The sequence below is a fragment of the Peromyscus maniculatus genome, chromosome 1 (assembly GCF_049852395.1).
Source record: "Peromyscus maniculatus bairdii isolate BWxNUB_F1_BW_parent chromosome 1, HU_Pman_BW_mat_3.1, whole genome shotgun sequence".
NCBI lineage: Eukaryota > Metazoa > Chordata > Mammalia > Rodentia > Cricetidae > Peromyscus > Peromyscus maniculatus.
In genome coordinates this window covers 2,962,179-2,984,685 of record NC_134852.1, presented here as the reverse complement: position 1 = coordinate 2,984,685, position 22,507 = coordinate 2,962,179, and the positions used below count along the sequence as shown (strand labels likewise).

The 22,507-nt window shown below is 38.0% G+C and overlaps 2 pseudogenes; one reads left to right on the top strand and one right to left on the bottom strand.

Annotated features, from left to right (window-relative positions):
• LOC143266768 (vomeronasal type-2 receptor 116-like) overlaps positions 1–22,507 on the top strand; it is a 76,738-nt pseudogene that overhangs the window by 34,954 nt on the left and 19,277 nt on the right.
• LOC143266781 (vomeronasal type-2 receptor 116-like) overlaps positions 1–22,507 on the bottom strand; it is a 59,847-nt pseudogene that overhangs the window by 20,937 nt on the left and 16,403 nt on the right.

The window sequence follows — 22,507 nt, the reverse complement described above, 5'->3', positions numbered from 1 at the left end:
TAAGATGTAAGAACTGGATAGCTAGAAGCCTGAGCCATTAGGCCACACACATTAAATAATATAAGCGTCTGCATGTTTATTTTATAAGTGGGCTGTTGGACTGCCAGGACTTGGTGGGAGCTTGAGAGAAATTCTCAAGCTACACTATAATGTGATTTTATTTATATGTTAATAAATAAAGTTGCCTCGGGTCAGAGCTAATAGAAAGCCATAGCAAGAGCCAGGCTGTGGTGGCACACACCTTTAATCCCGATCATAATACAGATAGATCTCTGTGTGTTCAAGGATACAGCCAGCATGGAGACACATGCCTTTAATCTCAATACCAACCATAGAAAACCTGGAGGTCTGTATAGACAGGCAGTGATGAGGAGGTCATGTGGTTTGGTTTACAGCCAATGAGAAGGCAGAACAGAAAGTCAATAAAAAGATAGATACACAGGAAGGAGGTCTCTTTCTGAGGGGAAGGACAGCAGTGGCAGTCAAGGGTAAGAAAGGGTTTTTAGTCTCAGCTCTTAGCTACTGCTCTGACCTCTTGGGATTTTAACTCTGCATTTGTCTCTGTGTTTCTTATTTAATAAGACTGTTATACCTACATTTGGTGCCCACGTGGTAAGAATTCATTAAAAACTACTTGGTTGGCTTGACTTGGCCACCAGATTTCCCACCTCAGTGGGCCCAGCTTCCTGCCTGGGCCTACCTCAGCCTAGCAGACCAATAGTATCTTATGGCATGTATTTCCCATTTGTAAAGCAAATGTTAAACTCCTGGTCAAGTTATAATAAGATTATACCACAGGACTGGAGAGAGCTGGTAAATGCTGTTCTGGAACCTGGGGCACAGCTACACTGGCAAATGTGGTTCAAAGAGGAAGCTAAAAACATAGAAAATCAATGGAGGGCTAAAGGTACAGAAATGTCTCAGGCTCAGTTTGTTGAAGAAGGCCAATATGCTGCAATACAAACAAAATGTTCATATGATGTCCAAACCCTAATTCTATGTCAAATGGCAGCCTTGAATGCATGGGACAGAGTTGAGGAAACAGGAAAGAAAACTGAGTCGTTTAAAACAGTCATACAGGGCTCAAAATAATCCTTCATGGATTTCTTACAAAGACCGATTTCAGCACTAAAAAGAATGGTATCGAATTCAGAAGCTAGCTAGATAATAATTAAATGTTTGCCTTTTGAGAACTTGAATGCAGCATGCAAGAGAATAATCAGGCTGTTAAAGGCAAGATATGCACCCTTGGAAGATTGGATTAGGGACATGTTTAATGTTGAGACTCATGACAATGATGATATGTGGATAGGAGAAGCAATTTCAAGAGGTTTGAGGAATGTCAGATGGTTTGTATGTGGAAAGCAAGGACATTTGAAAAGGGACTGTAAACAAGGCATTCCTAGAAACAATGTTTCTTCAAGAAACAATGGCAACAGAATTCCCCTTCCTTCTGGATTATGCAGAAGTTGTGGTAAGGGAAAACACTGGACCAATGAATGTAGATCAACAAGGGCCAGGCAAGGTAATACTTTGCCTCAGTCTTCGGGTAATCCCAGAGGAGCCTCAGGCAGGCAACAACAGCAAATCCAGCTCAGTCCTTTCCTGCAGTCATAGAGGAAACTCCTACTCAGAGCAATGAAATAGCCCAATGCCTATTGGAATAAACCAGGTTGCTCGGGGTAATGGAACAACTGAGACAGAGAAAACAGAAAATTCAGGAGAAACCATGAAGAAATTTTTGGGCAAACTTCTATAAATGAACAAGGACCAAAATTAACAATAAAAATAAATGATGTTTTGTTGTCTGGTCTGGTGGACATAGGTGCTGACATTACCATAATTGCATCAGAATTTTGGCGTTCAACTTGGCCTCTTCAGGAGGTAAACATTCACCTGTTAGGGATTGGAACATTATTGCAAGTGAAACAGAGTGCAAGATGGTTCAAATGTATAGGTCCAGAAGGACAGAGAGGAAAATTAAAACCATATGTGGCTCACATATCTATGAACCTGTGGGGTCGAGACCTGTTGCAACAATGGAATACTCATATTAACATCCTTCCAACCTCAGAAACAAATCATAAACTCACACATGTTTCTGAGAGAAATTTTAGAAGATATTGTTCTAATGGGTGGTCACCAGCCATCCATATTATGCAAGAACAAAATACAACAAATGATGATCTTCCAAAGACACCTTTAATATAGTTAACAGGTAAGTCTGTATGGGTTCATCAATGGCCTTTAACAACAGAGAAACTCCAGGCTTTAGAAAAGCTGGTAGAAGGACAGTTAAATGCTCAGCTTATTGAAGAAGCAACCAGTCCTTGGAATTCTCCTGCATTTGTTAATAAAAAGAAATCTGGAAAATGGGGAATAGTAACAGACCTTCGACCAATTAACAAAGTAATTCAGCCAATGGGCTCTCTACAATCTGGAATTCCTTTGTCTACTATATCACCAAAAGGATTGCCTCCTACAGTTATTGATTTAAAAGACTGTGTCTTTTCAATACCCTTACAAGAAAAAGACAGAGAAAGATTTGCTTTCACAGTGCCTACTTATAATAATTCTCAACCAATTAACAGATATCAATGGAGGGTCTTCCCACAGGGAATGTTGAATAGCCCAACTCTGTGCCAATATTTTGTACTACAGTCATTGGAAGTGATAGGTTAAAAAATTTTTCTAAATCTATAATTTATCGTTATATGGATGATATTTACTAGCCGACTCAAATGCAGATACATTAGAAGGAATGTTGGAAGAAGTAAAAAAAAATTGTCTTGCTGGGGATTACATATTGCTCCTATAAAGATAGAAAGAGGACATTCTATTAATTATTTAGTACATAAAATAGGTCTACAAAAAATTAGACCCCAAAAGGTGCAAATTAGGAGAGATTGATTATAGACTCTTAATGACTCTCAAAGATTATTTGGAGACATTTCCCATCTACGAATTATTGTTGTGGTAAAATATGATGAACTTTATAATTTGTTCAAAACCTTAGAAGGTGACTAGGACTTAAATAGTCCAAGAGAATTATCACCTGAAGCTGAGAAAGAATTGGCCTTGGCAGAAAAGAAAGTACATGAAGGACACGTGGATTGTATTCATCCAAACCTGGATTGCACTTTGGTTATTTTACCCTCTAGTCATTCTCCTACAGGAATATTAATGCAAAGGGAAGATATTATATTGGAATGGTTATTTTTACCAAATAAAAAAATTAAAAATTTATGTGGAAAAAATCTCAGATTTAATTTTGAAAGGAAAAGTGAGACTTTGTCAATTCGCAGGAATAGACTCAACAGAAATTTTTGTACCTTTAATTAAGGAAGACATTGAAATGTTATGGACAGAAAGTGAAAGTTGGCATAGAGTTTGCAGTAATTTTTTGGGAAAAATTAACAGCAAATATCCCAAAAGTGATAGAGTTGATCTTATAAAGAGAGCTGATTGGATTTTTCCTTGAATTGTATGGGATAAACCCATATCCAGAGTTCATACATTTTATACAGATGCAAACAAACAAGGAAAGACAGGTTACAAATCATAAAATTTAAGGAAAGTGGTTCAAAGTCCTTATAATTCAGTTCAAAAATCAGAATTGTATGCTATTCTGTTGGTCTTAATGGATTTTTTTAGCACCTCTCAACATATTACTGAGTCTCAGTATGCTAAAAAGTGGTATTACCTATTGAAACTGCAGAAATTATTCCTGATGAGTCAGAATTAAGTTCACTATTTATTCAGTTACACAATACAATCAGGATAAGGAGTCATGCTTCATATATAACTCATATTCAATCCCATACTGGTCTGCCAGGCCCTCTAGCACAAGGTGATGATGAGATTGATAACTTATTGATAGGAAATGTGCTCGAGGCCTCAGAATTTCATTAAAAAATATGTCAATATTAAAGTTTTAGAAAAGGTTTTTCCATAACCTGGCAACAAGCCAAGGAAATTGTAAGGAAATGTCATACTTGTTCCTTTTACAATCAAACGCTGTTACCAGCAGGATGTAACACAAAGGGTATTCAGAGGAAAGAAATATGGCAGATGGACGTGTTTCACTTTGTAGAATTTGGAAAATTGAAATATGTACACCACACCATTGATACTTATTCAGGATTTCAATGGGCAACTGCTTTGAGTTCTGAAAAAACTGATTTTATAATCACTCATTTGCTAGAAGTTATAGCCATCATGGGTATACCTGCACAAATTAAAACTGACAATGCCCCATCATATGTCTCTGTTAAAATGAAACCGTTTCATGCTTATTACAATATAAAGCATATTACAGCTTACCACATAATCCTATGTAGTGGGTAGCCATTCCTGCTTTGATCTGGAAGTTCCAAGCCCCATTGAGACTCTGGCAATTGTCATGCCTACAAGGCAGGGACAGGGGAGGTGCCTGGAGATGCCAGAGCTGAATGGGAGAGCTCTTTCTCTGTTCCAGGACCCTGAATGATGGAGGTGGACCGAGCAGAGCTCCAGAGAACATGGCTGAATTGCTATACACCTTCCCCAGACCCCGCAACCTACGTATCCCTTAATTTGTAAGTTACACCATTAAATAAATATCCTTTTGACTATGTGGAGTGGCCTTAATAATTTCAGCAATAATCCTACAGACCAAGTAGTAATAGAAAGATCAGATAGAACTCTAAAGGATATGCTAAATAAACAGAAAGGGGTAACAAAACCCCCAGAAATAGACTGCATATGCTCTATTAACTTTGAGTTTTCTCAGTGCTAATGAGAAAGGAAAAACAGCTGCAGAGAGACATTGGATAATAGAAAAAAAACTACAGAATTAAATCAGCCTATATATTTTAAAGATGTGCTGACCTCAGAATGGAAGCCAGGATATGTGTTACGTTGGGGATGAGGTTTTGCTTTTGTTTCTACAGGAGAAGATATGCTGTGGATCCCATCAAAATTGATAAAGGTTCGATTTGAACAAGAGAGACCTTTTAATTAGAGGTGATAGTTCATCAACCAGCATAACCATCCAATTTAAACTAACTTATACCATTAATACATGCCTTTTAATTTAATCAGATAATAACTTGCCAAAAAGGAACATCCCCAAAATTAGTCTTGGGGAAAGGTTTTTGTTTTTGTCTTTCAGGATAATGAAGGCTAAGGAAGATGAAGAACACTGGACAAATGAGATAACTGAAGAAAAAGGAAAAATTATCTGTCCCAAGAAAAAGAGCAAAATGATCTATTGGTATATCATGTATAAAATTTAATAACTCTTCCTAAATGTTTCTGTTTTTCTCTAAAGACATTTAACAATATTGGTCTTCTTGTAGTTCCAGTTCAATTAAAATTTACAGCTGGCTTTGGAGTTGGTTAATGGCTCTCTCCTTCTTTAAACTCAAGCATGTTGCTAAAAGGAAAATGCAAACTCTCTGTCACATGCCAGAAGAAGGAACCGTCTTCTGATAGGGGACAGGAGAAAAACCAAATTAATTAAGGGACTATTCTATTACTATTAATCTCAATTCTTTGATTCTATTCTGATTCTTTAAACTTTTTTTAAAGTATGAATTTTATATCAAAATTTACAAGATTTATATTTATATATTCATATTAAACTTTGTTAAGATACTAATAATAGTCATATATTATACTAATTCTATAAAAGGGGCTTCAGCTAGCTACCTATACATGTCTTTATGTTCGAGTCTCTTATCAGTTTTCTGCAGGAAATCACAGCCAGGCCTAACATCAACTGAAGTCTCCGGGAAGAAGATGGGGCCCCACAACAATTCCACATGGTCAAAAATAATACCACTAAGCTGACAAACATCATCTACAGATGAGCTTTGAGCAATAAACGGCTCAGAGAAATTTTGAGATGGCTAGCCGAGATGATCCAGTTTCATTGATGACTTGAATAAGGACTTGAGATGAGCCTTGAACTTTGGCATTATGCTCAAACTGGACAACAAAAGGATATAGCTACCTTTCCTAGAATTTGACAATTAATCCAAAACTTTTCTTTTCAGAATAAAGATATCTTCGCCCATATCCAGCAAGAAGCAATTTTTAGAATATGAAGCCCACATTCCCAAAGAGGTGGTGTGGGGCAGGTGGCTTATTGGTCTTTAAATGCATTTTGGGTCTGGGATAATTTCCATTGTTTAGTAGGGTTGATTGCAAGTTGTTGTTAAGGGTTAGGAAAAGGCCTAAGCAAAAGAGATTAATTTTAAGGTTCTTGTTTTAAAAAAAGACAATTACTAGTTTTAAATAATTTACATGGGATTGGATTTTTATATTGTATACAAATTATATATATTGAGATTGAAATTGTTAGAAAATGCTATATGTATATTTCTAATCTTGTTCAAGATACTGTACTTATATCATTCATTTAACAATGTAATACAGTTTGTTGATCCTTGAATATTAATTATTACCAACTATTAGGATATAAAAAAGTGAAAGTTAGTAGTTAGACATTACAATCAAACTTGTAGTCACATTAGGTGTGTTTTCAAAATCAAGCAGATATATTTTAAACAGAAAGGTCATCTTCAAACCCTTCAGAGATCTACAGATTATGGCATTTAAAGTGTTTTAGTAACTTAAAAATTTTTTATTTTGTTATTGACTATGAGACATGTTGGCTCCTGGAAGTACAAACCTACTTCAGAGAAAATATGGGCATTGAAGAAACTGCATATAGAGTTAACTATCATTGTGGCAAAAGTTAGACACTGAACAACAAAGTATCCTCGAATCAACTGCTGACAAACAAGCAAAATGGACAGACAGGACATGAAACAGAGGACTACTGATTCTTGCCAAAACAAGTGTGGTTGTGGCTTTAACAAAGGGCATCTTCTGAGACCAGGACAATATGGCACCATACTTGAAGTGGCCTTTGCAATCCGGAAAAGGCACAGTGCACTTTTCTTTGAAGGCAGCTGAACAGTCAGTGGACTAATGACTTCTGATGTGCAGTGGAAGAGCAGCTGAAACAGTTATTCTTGAAGAGTAACTAAGTTCATGCCTCTCAATAATAGACTGGCATTTAATAGAGGCATTTGGAGAAGAAGGAGATGGCGAGATGAAGCCCACCCCCCACACATTGAAGAAGAATGGACAGCTGTATACAAAAAACATCAACAATTTCCAGAATTTAAAATCCTGAATCATGACATGACACTAGTGGAATTCACGTGTTTTTGGAACATGGACTGCTCTCAGCAAATATGAGGTCAAACTGTTGACCCTGTGAACATCATAGTTCACAAATGAGTCTGTCAGATATGCTAAGCATATAGGCTGAAGATGATGCCCCAACACTGTGGAGAAACCTGGGGTAACTGTCCAGGCAGCTGCCTGTTTCTGTCAACTCACATTTTTTGGAAGCTGCTTGCGTGCACTTCCTGTTTTTATTTTTGTTATGTAGTATTTACTTCTTAAGTCTTTGAGGGAGTTGAAGATTAGATAGTGATAGTTAAAGTTTAGATAGTTATAGTTTTCCTTGTTAAGAATTTTAGAAAATAAACTCTCTGAAGACTAAGTGTATAAATTTGAAAGACATTATAAGATAGTTCTGTTAGTAATATAAGTTAGGATCGAAAGTGAATCAGGTACATTTTGAACTTACCAAAATAGGAGAGGTAATGGAATTACTTTCTCTGAATTGGTCAAATGCAAATGTACTAGACATTGTTTAGGTATTTATTGCTTGTATATATGGTATATAGTTATTGTATTTTTGTATATAGTTTTTCTTATATTAGTTATAACTTTTTTCCTTTTTTCTTTTTATTTCAATAGGAAGGGGGAAATATACTGATATTTTACATGTGCTGAAATGTGATTTTATTTGTATGTTAATAAATAAAGTTGCCTTGGTATCAGCGCTAATAGCAACACATAGCAAGAGCCAGACTGTGTTGGCATACACCTTTAATGCTAATCACAATACAGACAGATCTCTGTGTGTTCAAGGATACAGCCAGCATGGACACACACACACCATTAATCTCAATACCAACCATGGAAGACCTGGATGTCTGTATAGACAGGCAGTAATGAGGAAGTCATGTGGTTGGGTTTACAACCAATGAGAAGGCAGAACAGAAAGTCAATAAAAAGACAGATACACAGGAAGGAGGTCTCTTGCTGAGGGGAAGGACAGCAGTGGCAGTCAAGTGTAAGAAAGGGTTTTTAGTCTCAGCTCTTAGCTACTGCTCTGACCTCTTGGGCTTTTAACTCTCCATTTGGCTCTGTTTCTTATTTAATAAGATTGTTACATCTACATCCAACCTTGGTGGAAAAATGGGTGCCTGCTCTCAAAGCATCTTGATATACCAGGACTCACTGATATCCATGGGATTCCTGCCTGTATCTAAAGAATAACAGTGAAGGAGTATTGGATGTGGTGAGGTTGGAGGATAAAGGAGGGTGGACCTAGAAAGAGGGAAGGGAGAGGAACCTTTGGGTGGAATGTAAAATCAAGAAAATAAATAAATAAAAATATAGTAATAATTATAAAAAATGAAAAAGAAACGAATACACAAAGAAGACCAAGGGAAGAAAATTAAGACAAAAAGTCTACAAAAAAATCCTTTCTTTCCATTTTGTGTTATGGAAACACTCCTGTGCATGGGACTGGTCCTAAATTGTGTCTAATAATGTACTCAGTGAGACTCCACTGGAGAAAACAGATTTTCCTTTTCAAAGCAGGTAGAAGTTTCACATAGCTTCTTTTTTAGGGGTGAGATGTGGTGTCCACTTGCTCCTCACAATTATTAGACATCATTTGAACTTGTACCATTTGAACCACAACAGGTCTTGGCATGCTCACACAGTTGGGTGAGCTTATATACTCATCAGTGCCATTGTGTCTGGAAGACAATGCTTCCTTGGAGTTATCCATCACCTTTGACTCATAATTCTGTCTGTCTCCTCTTCCACATAGATCTCTGAGCCTTGAGTTTAAGGAATTGATGAGACAACTCACTGAAGACAATGTGCTCCAGAGTTCCTCACTCTCTGCACACACTGTGCAGTTGTGGATTTCTGGGATAGTTCCCATTGACTACAAGAAACATCTCTGATGAGAGCTGAGTGATGCACTGATCAATGAGTATAGCAGAATATCATTAGTATTCTTTTTGTTTCTGAGTTCCTTAAACAGAATAATAGTACTATATTTCCCCCTATGACTTTGATATATATACACTGAGGTTCTGGGAATCTTTATCCATGTCAGGTCGAGTTCCATTTCATGGAGTGGACTTTAAATCCAGTCAGACATTGATTGGTTAAACCCCTAATATTTATTCCATTTTTGTACTTATGTATCATGTAGGCAGGTCACTTATAGATTACAAAGTCTGTAGCTGGATTGGTAGTTACAATTCTCCTCTGGTAGAATGCAGAATACCTTCCAGTATCATGAATGCAAGTCAGTGATGGTGAAGGCTTTCCAGCTTGACTTCTCCATGTTCAATGAAATAGTAAGTGGTGTGTTTTGAAATAAAGCTTTACCAGAAACTTGTGTGGAGTAATTCATAGCCTTGGGAATAGCAAATGATGTTTGGTAGTTTTCATGGATGCCCTCACCAAGATATGTAACCTGTTCCCAGCTTAGATAAATATTTGGTGCAGAAAATGTCTAGCTGGGGCACTAGTCCCCACTTTATTTGGTAATTCTATTTAGATTTCCTTCACATGTGTAAATACTTTAGGAACCTTCCAAGTAGCTGGTTTCCAAATAGTTTTCAACTGGCCTTGAGTGTGAGTTGTCCTTCTAAACACACCACATTTACCATTCTCTGCCATTCACTCCTTATTTAATCTTCTAAATCTAGTTTGCCCTGTGTCTCTCCATAACAATGTGTTCCATTTTCCTCTTCATGTTAGATCCTCTCCTCCCCCTGTCCCTTACTATATATTTACTTCTGTGGTTATTCAGATGGTAGCATGAATATCAAAGTTTTAGAAGCTAATAGTCACATGTTAAAGAAAACATATATTTGTCTTTTTTTTTTGGTTCTTAGGTACATTCCTCAAGGTGATTTTCACTAGTTCTTATAATTACATGTGGATTTCTGGAATTCCTTTTTAAAAGTTTCTGTATTATTTTATATCCTGACCACAATTTCTGCTAGCATCCCTCATCACAGTACCTTCCTTACCCCTATGCATTCCTCCTACTTTTATATTCAGAAAGGGTCAGGCCTCCAATGCTTATCAACAAATTATGCCATATCAAGTATCAGGAAGACTAAGCCCCTTCCCTTGCATTAAGGCTGCCCAGGATAAAAAGTAGAGTCACAATGCCAGCAGTGTCAGAGATAAACCATGTTCCCACTGTAAGAAGTCCCACAAGAAGATGAAGCTACAAAACTGTTACATATATGCAGAACACCTTGGTCACTATTGTGCAGGCTCCCTGTTGTTGGTTCAGGCTCTGTGAGCCCCTATGATCCCAGGTTAGATTTTCTGTGGGTTTTCTTGTGATGTCCTTGATCACTCTGGCTCCCACGCTCCTTGTTCTCTGTCTCTGTCTCTGTCTCTGTCTCTGTTTCTCTCTCTCTCTCTCTCTCTCTCTCTCTCTCTCTCTCTCTCTCTCTCTCCTGTAGGATTCCCCAAACATAGAACAGGGTCTGACTGTAGGTCTCTGGCAATGTTCAGGAATTCCTATTTTTAAAAAAATTATTACAACTGAAAAATAACCCCTTATAATTCAAATGTACTATGATATAATTATCCATTCCTTAGTTCATGAGCTTCTAGGATGCTTACAATTTCCAACTGTTATAAATGGAACAAGAATGAAAATGATGAACAAGTGTCTGTGCAGCAAGATGCAAAATTCTTTGAGTATGTTTCCAAGAATAATATTGCTGGATCTTGAAGTAGATAGATTCACAACCTCATGAGGAATTGTCACACTGGTTTCCATAGTGGCTGCACATGTTTTTACCCACACAAGCAATCGATAATTTTCCCCACGCCTGGAATCCTCACCAGCATGTGCTGTCATTTGTATTATTAATCTTGGCCACTCTGACTGATATAAGAGGAATTTTCTAAATAGTTTTATTTGCATTTCTGAGATGGCTAAGGATGATTTCTTTAAGTGATGTTCAGACATTTGTGTTTAATCTTCTGAGATCTCACTGATTAATAATTTACCACATTTTAAATTTGGCTATTATTTGCTTGATGCTCATATGCATTTGAGATACCAATCCTTAATGTTCAGTTTCCTAACCATATTTGTTGAGTAGACTGAATCTTCACTGCTTGTTGCTGAAAACTTTTTCAAATCTCAGGTGACTATACCCATGGAACTGAATTATAAGTTTTCCATTTTGCTTTCTTGAAATATTTATATAATATACAATTAGCACCGTGATCCTCTGTTACTATTGCCCTAGGTTATAAATGGAACACACACATTGTTATATCTCCAGCATTGTTTCCTTTCTTCATCTTTGCTTGATCTATCTGGAATCTGATTTTTATGGGAAGTTTTGGATGGTTTTGCCTATTTTTTAGTTATGTTTCAATGGAATTTTGATGGAGATTGCATAGAATCTTAGATTATTTTCATAATGTAACCAAGTATTAATGTACAATACTGTTTGTGCCAACCCATCAACATGTCAGATAGTTTTATCTTCTATTGACTCCTCTTTCTTTCCTCACTGTTACAACATCTTCACCATGAAGACCCTTGACTTGTTTGAATTTATTCTCAGGTATTTTATTGTGGGAAGTTATTGTTCCTGTCATTGCTTTCTTGACTTCTTTCTCAATATCATCATTCCTTGTACACAAAATGATATTTTGTATCTTGATTTTCTATTCTCCTCTTTTCCTGATGGTATTCATTAGGTCTAAGACACACTCAGAGTGTGTTGACCACCTCATGTACAATTTCATACCATCTGCTGGTGAAAAAGTTTGACTTCATTTCTTGATTCATTCCATTCTTTTTTCTGGGCTTCTTGATTTAGCGGAAAATGAGCAATACTTACTTTTGTAATATATGAATGGGTGTCTTTCCTCCTTTGGTGTTTTTAGGGAAGGTTCTCAGTTGTCTTCCATTTGATGTAATGCTGGATGTGGGATTGTCCTGTGCAACCTTCATCCCATTGAGACATTACCCTTCTATCCCTAATGTTTCAGGGATACTGTAGTTGTCAGATGCCTTTTCTGCATCTGTTGAAGTGATCATGTAATGTCTGCCTTGTTTGCTAAAGCTATCTGTGACATTCGCTGAGTTTTGATGTTAAACCATCTTTCCAACCCTGGTATGAAGCCAACTACTCCACAGTGGATCTTGCTGATACATACTTGAATTTGGATTGCATGTATTTTCTGGAGAATATTGGTTTAAGTACATCCGTGATATTTGCCTATAATTGCCTTTTCTATTATTCTGTTTTGATGATTCCTTATCTGGTTTTAGTGTCAGGGACATACTGAGGTTTTTTTATTTTTATTTTACAATATAATTTAGTTCTACATATCAGCCACGGATTCCCTTGTTCTTCCCCCTTCCACCCCCTCCCCTCCCCCCCAGCCCACCCCCATTCCCATCTCCTTAAGGGCAAAGACTCCCCCGAGGATTGACATCAACCTGGTAGACTCAGTCTAGGCAGGTCCAGTCCCCTCCTCCCAGGCTGAGCCAAGTGTCTCTGCATAAGCCCCAGGTTTCAAACACCCAACTCATGCATTGAGCACAGAAACCATTTTTAAAATATCATTGTTTCTATTACTTTCCTTTCAATTTCTGAGAATTGTTTGAATGACATTCTGGTTGCATTTTCTTTAGGTATCTGGTAGAAAAATTAAACCAAGATATGGCAAACACCTTAAGCAAGTCTACTGTAAGGATTGAGATTGAAACAGTAATAAAAAACCCTCTTCCTAACAAAAACCCACCAGACTAGTAGTAGTCACTACCAGATGCAAATAAATCTTCCAATAACCAACACCAATGCTATTAAGCAATTAAATTATTCCATTCAGCAGAAATGGTTAAAGTGCTATCTACATATAGATATGATGGCAATGTCAGTCTGATGTCAAAACAAGATTTATACAAAACAAAATTTGTATGATCATTTAATAAAACACTCATATCTTTTTGAGACAGTGTCAGGTATGTCTCCCTGACTATCCTGGAATTGACTATATAGACAAGGTTGGTCTTTAACTCACCAGAGACTGTGTATATCTGCCACCACAATGCTGGGATTACAGACATGCTTCATCATGACCATCTATTTGTAGATTCTTAATATAGTACTTTTAAAACCAATTAAAGAACACCTTAGATTAAATCATTCACAATGATCATAGGCTTCTTTTCAGAGATGCAACAATGGATCAGGATAAGGAAATCTATACATGTAACGTATTGCATAAATGGCTTAAGAAATGAATCACAGTGTCATCTGACAAGATGCCAAAAATACTTGGGACAAAAATTCAACCTCTTTTTGTATCAAAGAACAAAAGAGAAGCAAACAATAGGCTTCCATATTTGAGATCCTAAACACTTCAAAGAAAATATTTACATCAAAATGACAGAATACAAAATTACCACAAAAGTCAGTTACTTCCCTATATGCAAAGAACACATTTGCTAAGAAAGAAATTAAGGAAACTACATTCGCAATTGCCTCACAAGTATGGTAAAATAAACTTAATAAAAACTTGAAGGACATCAATAATGAAAACTTTAAAATAATGAAGACTGAATATATCATTAGTGGATGGGCTAATCTTACACACACACACACACACACACACACACACACACACACATATGTATGTACTCAATATTTTTAAAGCAAAAAATTAATTGACAGATCATAAGGGAATGGGGTGGTTAAACTGGAATTGGGATGGAGTGGGACAGCAATGAAAGAGATACCATGATAAAGGGAGACATCATAGGGATAGTTAGAAACTGAGTACTAGGATAGTTCCCAGGATTCCACAAGAATACCTCAGCTTAGACTACTAGTAATAGTGGAGAGGATGCCTGAATTGGCTTACCCCAGTGATAACATCGGTGAATACCTATTCGTCATCATAAAGCATTCATCCAGTAACTAATGAAAGCACTTGTGGAGATCCACAGCCAAGCACCAGGCCAAGCTCCAGGACTTCAGTCAAAGAGAGAGAAGAGGGATTCTATGAGCAAGGGGCATCAAGATCATGATAGGGAAACCTACAGAGAAAACCACACAAAACTAGTGGGACCTAATGAACTTTGCCCAACAGCTGTGGAGCCTGCATGGGACTGGACTAGGCCCCATGCATAAGGGAGACAGTTGTGTAGCTTGATCTGATTAAGGGCCCCCCTTGCAGTTGGAATAAGATCCATCCCTGGTGCAGAAGGTTTCTTTTGAAGCACACTACCTAAGATGGAACACCTTTCATAGCCTTGATGCAGAGAAAGGGCCTTGGACCTGCCTCTACTGAATGTACCAGGCTCTGCTCTTTCCCCATGGAGGACACCTTATTGAGAAGGGAATGAATAGTGGTTTGGGGAGTGGAGAAAGCTGGAATGATGAGAGGAGGGAAGAGAGGGAGATACGTGGTTGGTATGTAAAATCAATAAAAAAATCCTTAACAAAAATAGAAACAAGAAAAAGAATAGAGGTAAATGTAATTATCAGAGAATAAATTATTTAGACTTAAAACATCAGACACATACATCATTTATAGTAGCAGAGAACACCCAATGTGTAGCCTCTCCATCCCAGTTATCAAATATTGACAGCTACCACCGGCAGCTCCTGCCACTATAGTAAGTGAGAAGGGGAGTAAGCAGTCAACACTATAAGTGATGTCCTAGTGTTTTCATAATGAAAACACAACATTTGAAATGCAGACGTTCCCTTTTTGACTTTGAAGATAGAGATAGATCTGGCCTTTGTAATCCCTAAAAGCCTGTGACTGTGCATGTGTTCAAGTTAGGGAAGGGCAAAGGACACACCCAAGTATTTGACAGTAGACAGATCTCATACATCCTTCTCCTCACAGCTTCAGAGTTGTGGAGTGATCCTGTGCATAATACCTGAAAGCTTAACTAAATGGATACATGGATACTCTCCCCAGTGAGTAGTGGCACAAATATTAGAGACCCTGTACTAGGAGTCACACACTGATACATGTGACATTAGCAGACTCTGGAAGAGACTTGAATGAGTCTTATGACTACTGAACTCATTGTAGTCGTCTGGAGTTTCTTATCTTAGGACACCACTGGACACCTCACAATGGCACCTGTGAAAAGGAAGGCTGCCTATGATAGAACAAAGTAAAGAATGCTGTTTTCAACTTGGCTTTCTGCCTTGTAAATGGAGGCTAATTAGAAAAAAAAAAGTCTCAGCTTGATAGTGGGAAAACAATGATTATTAAATATCAAAACATATTTTGCATCGGATCTTGGACAAAAGATTGGGAGAAAAGGACGGAAGCTCCCAGCATTGCTCTGCCCATTCACATACCTATTATGCATTATATATCATGACATTTATATGAAAAATGCAAACACACTTACAGCACATCCAGGGTAAATCTGAGATACTCTTTCAAGTCCGCCTGCACTACACTGCTCTGCCCTGCAATAAGGTAAAAGATACAACCTGGCACCACCTCTCCAGGCTTGTCTTCATTCTGCTTCATTCTCCAAAAGCACTTGGGATGAATGAGGTTGGACATGAGGAGGGGGATGTTCAGGATCCAGAAGAAGAAATACAGAGTGAGCATCAGGTCCTGCTTCCAAATCTCTAAGCCAGTAGTGTGGTCTGTGGATGCACACTAGTTTATCAAATGGATAACCATGTATACACATCTGCTTTTATGTCTGCTGCCCACTGAAGAGATCACTTATGTGAATGAGATGCGTTGCTCTCCAGGTGGCTCCACTACCCTGGAGAAATGTCAAACACTTTCTGACCTAGGGCTCTGCAGGTGACGTCCACAGCAGAGGTAAAAAAAAAAAACTTGGGCTGGAAAATAATCTGAGCACATCTCAGCCTCAGGTCCTATGACATCAACTCATATCCCTAGGTATTGAGGCTCATGGGAGAAAGCAATGTTGGGCAGATTGGTCCCAGGACAGTGTCAATGAGTTATTTGTTAGAACACCTTTAGAAATGATGTCAGCAGAAAATATCAGAAGATCAACAGTTAGATGTGAAGGTAAAGAATTGAAATGACCCATGATAATCAGAGTTCATGTGGACACAGTGTGTGTTCTATTATCAAGTGCAAATAAGAGAGATTCAGTCTCGTGTGCATGGCATCCACCATTCATAGATCATGAGCAGTATGCCCCATGCTACATCAGTCACAGAGACCATATAACCAACCAGCATCCCTGCTCTCCATTGTGTGATGCTCCAATAATAAGGTCAAATCCACAAATTACTTGGCTTATACTATGTCCACCAATGCCCAGTCCATCATTCTCCATGAGAAACTAAGTTGAGTATTTGGTTATAACACATGGCCTCCTTCTGTGAAGTCAGTTCCTTCTGATGACCTATTTCTTCAACTTTATCCTTCATTATCTATTTGCTCATGCTTATCTCAAAACTGAGTAGTGACTCCAAAGCAGCACTCTGTCCAGTAGCTTAGAACCCATCAGTAACTGGGAATAAAGTCTGTGTTCAATGTGTAAGCTGTTCTTATTCCATTGTCATGCTCATATAATTGCGGCTGCATTCTAGAATATGTATTGCCAGTGGGAGAGCTCATTGATGATTGTGGGCTGAGGAAACACCTTCAGACGATATGGACTATTTAGCAAACAGCACAAATGTAGGGTGATTACATGGTGTGGAGGATGGTAGATGTTATTTAGTACTGGAGAAGAGGTACACAGGGCTGGTATTCTCTGGATCTTGTGGAATATTTAAAAATTAACATTTAACACATGCATGGCCCCCTGGTTCTGTTATGAGCTGCCTAAGACTGTGTGAGATGTGAATATTGACAGATGTGATGGGAGTAGACGTTCATATGAAAATGAGAAATTTCATGTTTCAAAACTGAATCTGTTTTGATGACAGCAATCAGGATTAAGGCTTTCTTTCTACTAATTATTGTTAGTTTTTAAATTAGTGCATAACATAATGGGATTTGGTGTGGCGTTTTCATATGTGTGTACCAGTGTACTTTACTGGTGATTGCTCCTTTATTACCCACATTTGTCACTCATTTTACTATTGATTTTTTTACTCAGCACAAGTATCTGCCTTCTAAGTTCATGTCATATGTGTATATGTGTCATATGATAGAATATGTGGTAAATTTGCACAGTGGAATGTTACTCTGCTCTTTAAAAAATGACATCATCAGCTGGGCAATGGTGGTGCATGACTTTAATCCCAGGACTCAAGAGGAAGAAGCAGAGGGATATCTGTGAGTTCGTGACAGCTAGGTCTACAGAGCAAGTTCCAGGACAACCAGAGATACAGAGAAAGACCCTGTCTAAAAAAAATGGCATCATGAAATTTACAGGCAAACGGATAGAACTAGAAAAAAGAAACATCTTGAGTGAGGTAACCTAGGCCCAGTACAATAAATATGGTATGTATTCACTTATGGGTGGGTATTAGCCATTAAATAAATGATAACCTACTTGTAATCCATAGACTCAGAGAGGTTAGGTATAGAAAAAAGGCTCTGGGAGAATGCGTGAATCTTTCAGCGGGAGAAATAGAATAGATTGGGGATGGTGGGACAGGAATGCGGTGTCAGGTGGGCAGGGTGGATAGAAATTGGGTTGAGGAAGGGAATCTGGGGAGAGACAGCTGATTGAGGAGGAGTTGATGGATGGTATAGAAACCTAGTGCATTGAAGACTTTCTAAAATATATGAGGGGGATCCTCATGAGGTCTCCTAATAATGGGGGAGATTGAGTCCCTACTGGCTTGGCTATACCTTGTTACTAAACAATGTAACAATAATCTTTTTTTAATATTTACTTTATTGGGGATGTGGCATTAAATTTCCAATATCCCCTAGGTATGCTGAAAGTCATATAGACCTGCTCAGCTCATCATTCACTCTTTAGATTAGTTAAAAATTTTGGACTTTCTAACCATTATAGTTTCATCCCGTGGAAATAACAATAATTTATTTTTCCCTTCACAATCAAATTTTCTTTTCATTGCCTGATTAAACTAGAGTGTTGTGTAAAAATGAAGATAATGGAAATTCAGTTTCTTTTCCCAATTATGCCAAGTTGTTTTTATTGTTAACATTTGAACATTTAGCATAACAATTTTTCTGGTAGGTGTTTTTTTTGCAAGACTAAGAAATCACACTCTTAATATGGCATGAATTTTTATTATTTTTTTTCTTTTTTCTTTTTGGTTTTTCGAGACAGGGTTTCTCTATGTAGCTTTGCGCCTTTCCTGGAACTCACTTGGTAGCCCAGGCTGGCCTTGAACTCACAGAGATCCGCCTGCCTCTGCCTTCCAAGTGCTGGGATTAAAGGTGTGTGCCACCACCATGCGGCGAATTTTTATTATTTTTTAATTTGTGTGTATATGTGTGTTTGCATGCATGCACACATTTGTGTCTAAGTACAAATATTTAAAGTGTGGGTGTGGAAGTCAGAGGGTAGTTCTCAGAATCTATTCTCTCCTGTCATTCTGGGATCCTGGGTTGGTCTCAGAGCCTCAGGTCTATTTATGTCTCTTGCCACCGAGGCAACTTGCTGGCCTTGGTATAAGATTTTAGTACATCTGCTGTTGTTGCTAAGAATTGAAGTTGATCAGGTAAGATGGCAGTTAGAAGCCATGCTAGAACCACCAATTGATTATAGTTGGGGAAACAAAGGGAACAGGAACATTTCATCACTCATCAGCTGCTTCTCCAGTCTCTAGGATATAATTACTCAATATCCCAGTATCCATGGTTTCAGTACTCATTGCCAACAATAGTTTGAAAATATTTAATGGAAAAATTCCAGATATAAGTCATTTATAAGTTCTAAGTTAATGTCATTTTAAGTAGCATGATAAAATACTGTGTCTTTTCATTCTTTCTTACTTGAGACATGTATAACTTTGTCCAAAGTGTCCATATTGGAAATGATACCCACTAATTAGCATCTTGGCTATCAGTCTGACAGTCATGGCATCTGAATGCTTGTGTTCATGTAACACTTAATTAAAGTTTTTATTTGAGAAAAATCAGGGTGGCTGGACATTTCCATGTCTTTTCATCTAGTCCTCAAGTTCTTTTATGTGGTTATATTTGTAGATTTTCTGTTCTGAGAATTCTAATTCCTCTCATAAAGGAAAGTATTTAAAGCTACATAATATTTATATTAGGATTTTTACTGAGAAATTAAGGAAACCAAGGTCTCCATTTCACATTTAATTTAATTATTTTTCTTTTTCTCCATTTTGTTTATTAAGAAATTTTCTACTCACCCGACATACCACCCACAGATCCCACCTCCTCTCTCTTCCCACCCCCACAGCCCTCTCTCCCCAGCCACACCACATCTCCACATCCGAGAAATCAAGTTCTCCCATGGGAAGTCAGCAGAACCTGGAATACCAAACCCAGGCAGGTCCAAGCCCCTCCCTGCTGCACCAAGGCTGAGCAAGGTTCCACACCACAGGCACCGAGATCCCAAAAGCCTGCCCATGAACCAGGCATGGATCCTGATCTCTCCCACCCTCACCCCACCCTGTGTGTCCCCCAAACAGTTCGAGCTAAACAACTGTCTCCCATATCTAGAGGGGGTAGGTCAGTCCCATGGGGGCTCTACAGCCATTATTCCACAGTTCATGGGTCTCCACTAGTGTGGCAGGTCATCTCTTCATGTCTTCCCATCATGATCTCAAAGTCCCTCTGCCCTCGGAATCCTTCCTTTCTCCCATGACTGGATTCGCAGAGCTCACCCTGACCCTGGGTTGTGGATCCCTGCATTTGCCTCCATCAGTCACTGGATAAAGGCTCTATGATGACAGCTATGGTATTCACTAGACCCGTCATCAGAGTGGACCAGTCCAGGCACCCCCTCATCATTGCCAGTAGTCCAACAAGGGGTCATCTCTGTGGATTCCTGAGGGATTCCCCAGCACCCTGCTTCTTCCCACTCCCATGATGTAGGGCAAGAGATGGCCAGACTGCAGTCCACAGCTTCGGAGACGCTAGCTGACAGGGAGGGAACACATAGATAGCCCAGCAAAGGAGAAGTGGATGGGATCTGCATTGACAGAGCTGGGGTTGGAGGGGGTGGTGGAGGACATAGAATCGGGGGTGAGAACTTTAAAGGAGTTCATGAATGCGAAAACTGTTACTGACAGAAATGAACCCAATAATTAAAAATTAGTAACCAGAATCTATACCTTATATAAAATTCAAAACAGATGATTAGACTCAACTTTTATTGAAAATATGAAATTACTGATTGTGTTCTCTTAGAATTGAAGTTTAAATTTTTCTCCAGATGAACTTGTCTTTCTATTTCATAATGTTATTTTGTGTGCTGTGTTGTTCTGTGGGTTTTGCTGTGTTGCATATGTCTATACACTTTATTGAGGTTCAATTTTATATAATACTTTGATTATCACTTTGAGTACATAATCCCTCATATTTCCATCATACCCACCACCAAGTCCTCCCAGATGCAGCCCTCGACTCCCCCGCCCCCAGCATTTTATCCTCCATATTTTATGTAAGCCACTGTGCCCTATGTGTTGCCCATATACTAATGGCTGGGAGGACATTTACTACAACATGGTTGATCTAGCAGGTGCCATACCTTTAATAAAAATGGATTCTCCTTCTTCTGGAGGCTTTCACACTTCAGTAGATTCTCAGTTAGCCATGGGATTAAGGAGCCACTCCCATCTCCATACTTGGTTAAATGGATTGATCACCTACAGGCTTTGTTCTGGCAAACACAGCTTGTATTAATTCAAAAGTACAGCAGTCCTATTTTGTACAGAAGATACTGTTTTGATCAGGTGATCCCTTACCTCTGATTCTTGAAAACTTGTTGTCTTCCTTCATGGTGGTCCCTGAGCCTATGTCAGTGGGTTTATATATTTCCAAATGTGGTTGATCATTCTACTGTCACTCACTCTCTGCACTCTGATGACTTCTGGGTATCTGTATTAACGACTCTCCACTGCACAAATGTGCTTCATTAATTGTGTCTAGATTTGCACTAACCATGGGATATGGAGATGAATTTAGAGGACTGTTTGATATTATGTTCACTTAGATAATTAATAGAAGTGATTTGCCCCTGGAGATCTTGGCCATATTATATCACTAGGCATGCATATCTGGTTTCTGAGCACACCTTGAATCCAGTAAGAAAGTGGTTGGTTACCAACATAACATTTGTGCCACTACTGCAGATAAGGCATATCCTGCCTTGCCAGTTGTTACCATATCTAGCCTGTAGAGGGTTACTTTCATTTCTATCTTGATGAGTTTGATTTTAATTCATCATTATATAAATTTAAATTTTCTAATAAAAGAATAGAATCAAATGCTAAAATATCCACAACCCCTCAACTATGTGTGAGCATCAGGAAACAATCACCTTCCTATGCTAAAAGTACTTATTTTCTTGATCTCTTTGAAGCCTTATACATATAACCACAGTTACTATTCATTCATGTATGTAACAAGCATGTTATGTCTAGGAGCTAGTCACATTTGTCTTCTCACACTGAATTTGGTTTTAGGATACGTATGACTGAACATAGCACATATTATGGAGTTCTGAGAGCTAAAATTAAACAGCTAATTTCAGACTCCAAAGAGGAATGCAACAACAACAAATATCCCATATTGTATTGAAGGGATTGTATAAGGCATGTCATTCTTAAAATCAATCTTTCATGAACTCACCCATTTATTTACTGATATTCTTTTTCCAGTATGATTGTAACACAGAATTTAAAATTTGTATCTTCTTACAAAAGATGGATAGACCCCATGATCCTGGAGCACTGAGGATAAAAAGGTTTCACTGTGTCTTTTATACTCTGAAATGGATGGAGAAAGAATTGTCTGTTGGAATCTGCTACAGACAACCCTTGCATTGTTGTTACAATACTTTATTCTTTATCTAAGCCATGACACAGGCTGTTATTTATTAAAGAAACCAAATAATATGAAGCCCATCCACAGTTAACCTATTCTTATTTGATTACTTCAAAAACCAACCAATTTCTAAAGAATTACAGGGTATAAGAGATTAGATTGTTATTAAAACCTGTGGTGAGACACAATAATCTCCCTCAAGATAGAGGAAACTGGATGCAAGGTGATATTTAGTTAATGCTGAGTGGATTTCAAAATAGGAACCCTCTCACCACCTGGCTCAATAATCTACAGAGAAGCTGATGTAGTCTTCACCAGGGGAAGAATACCATCTGCATTTTATTTTATAGTTCTGCAAAAGAGCCAAAGTAAATTACCATCACATCAT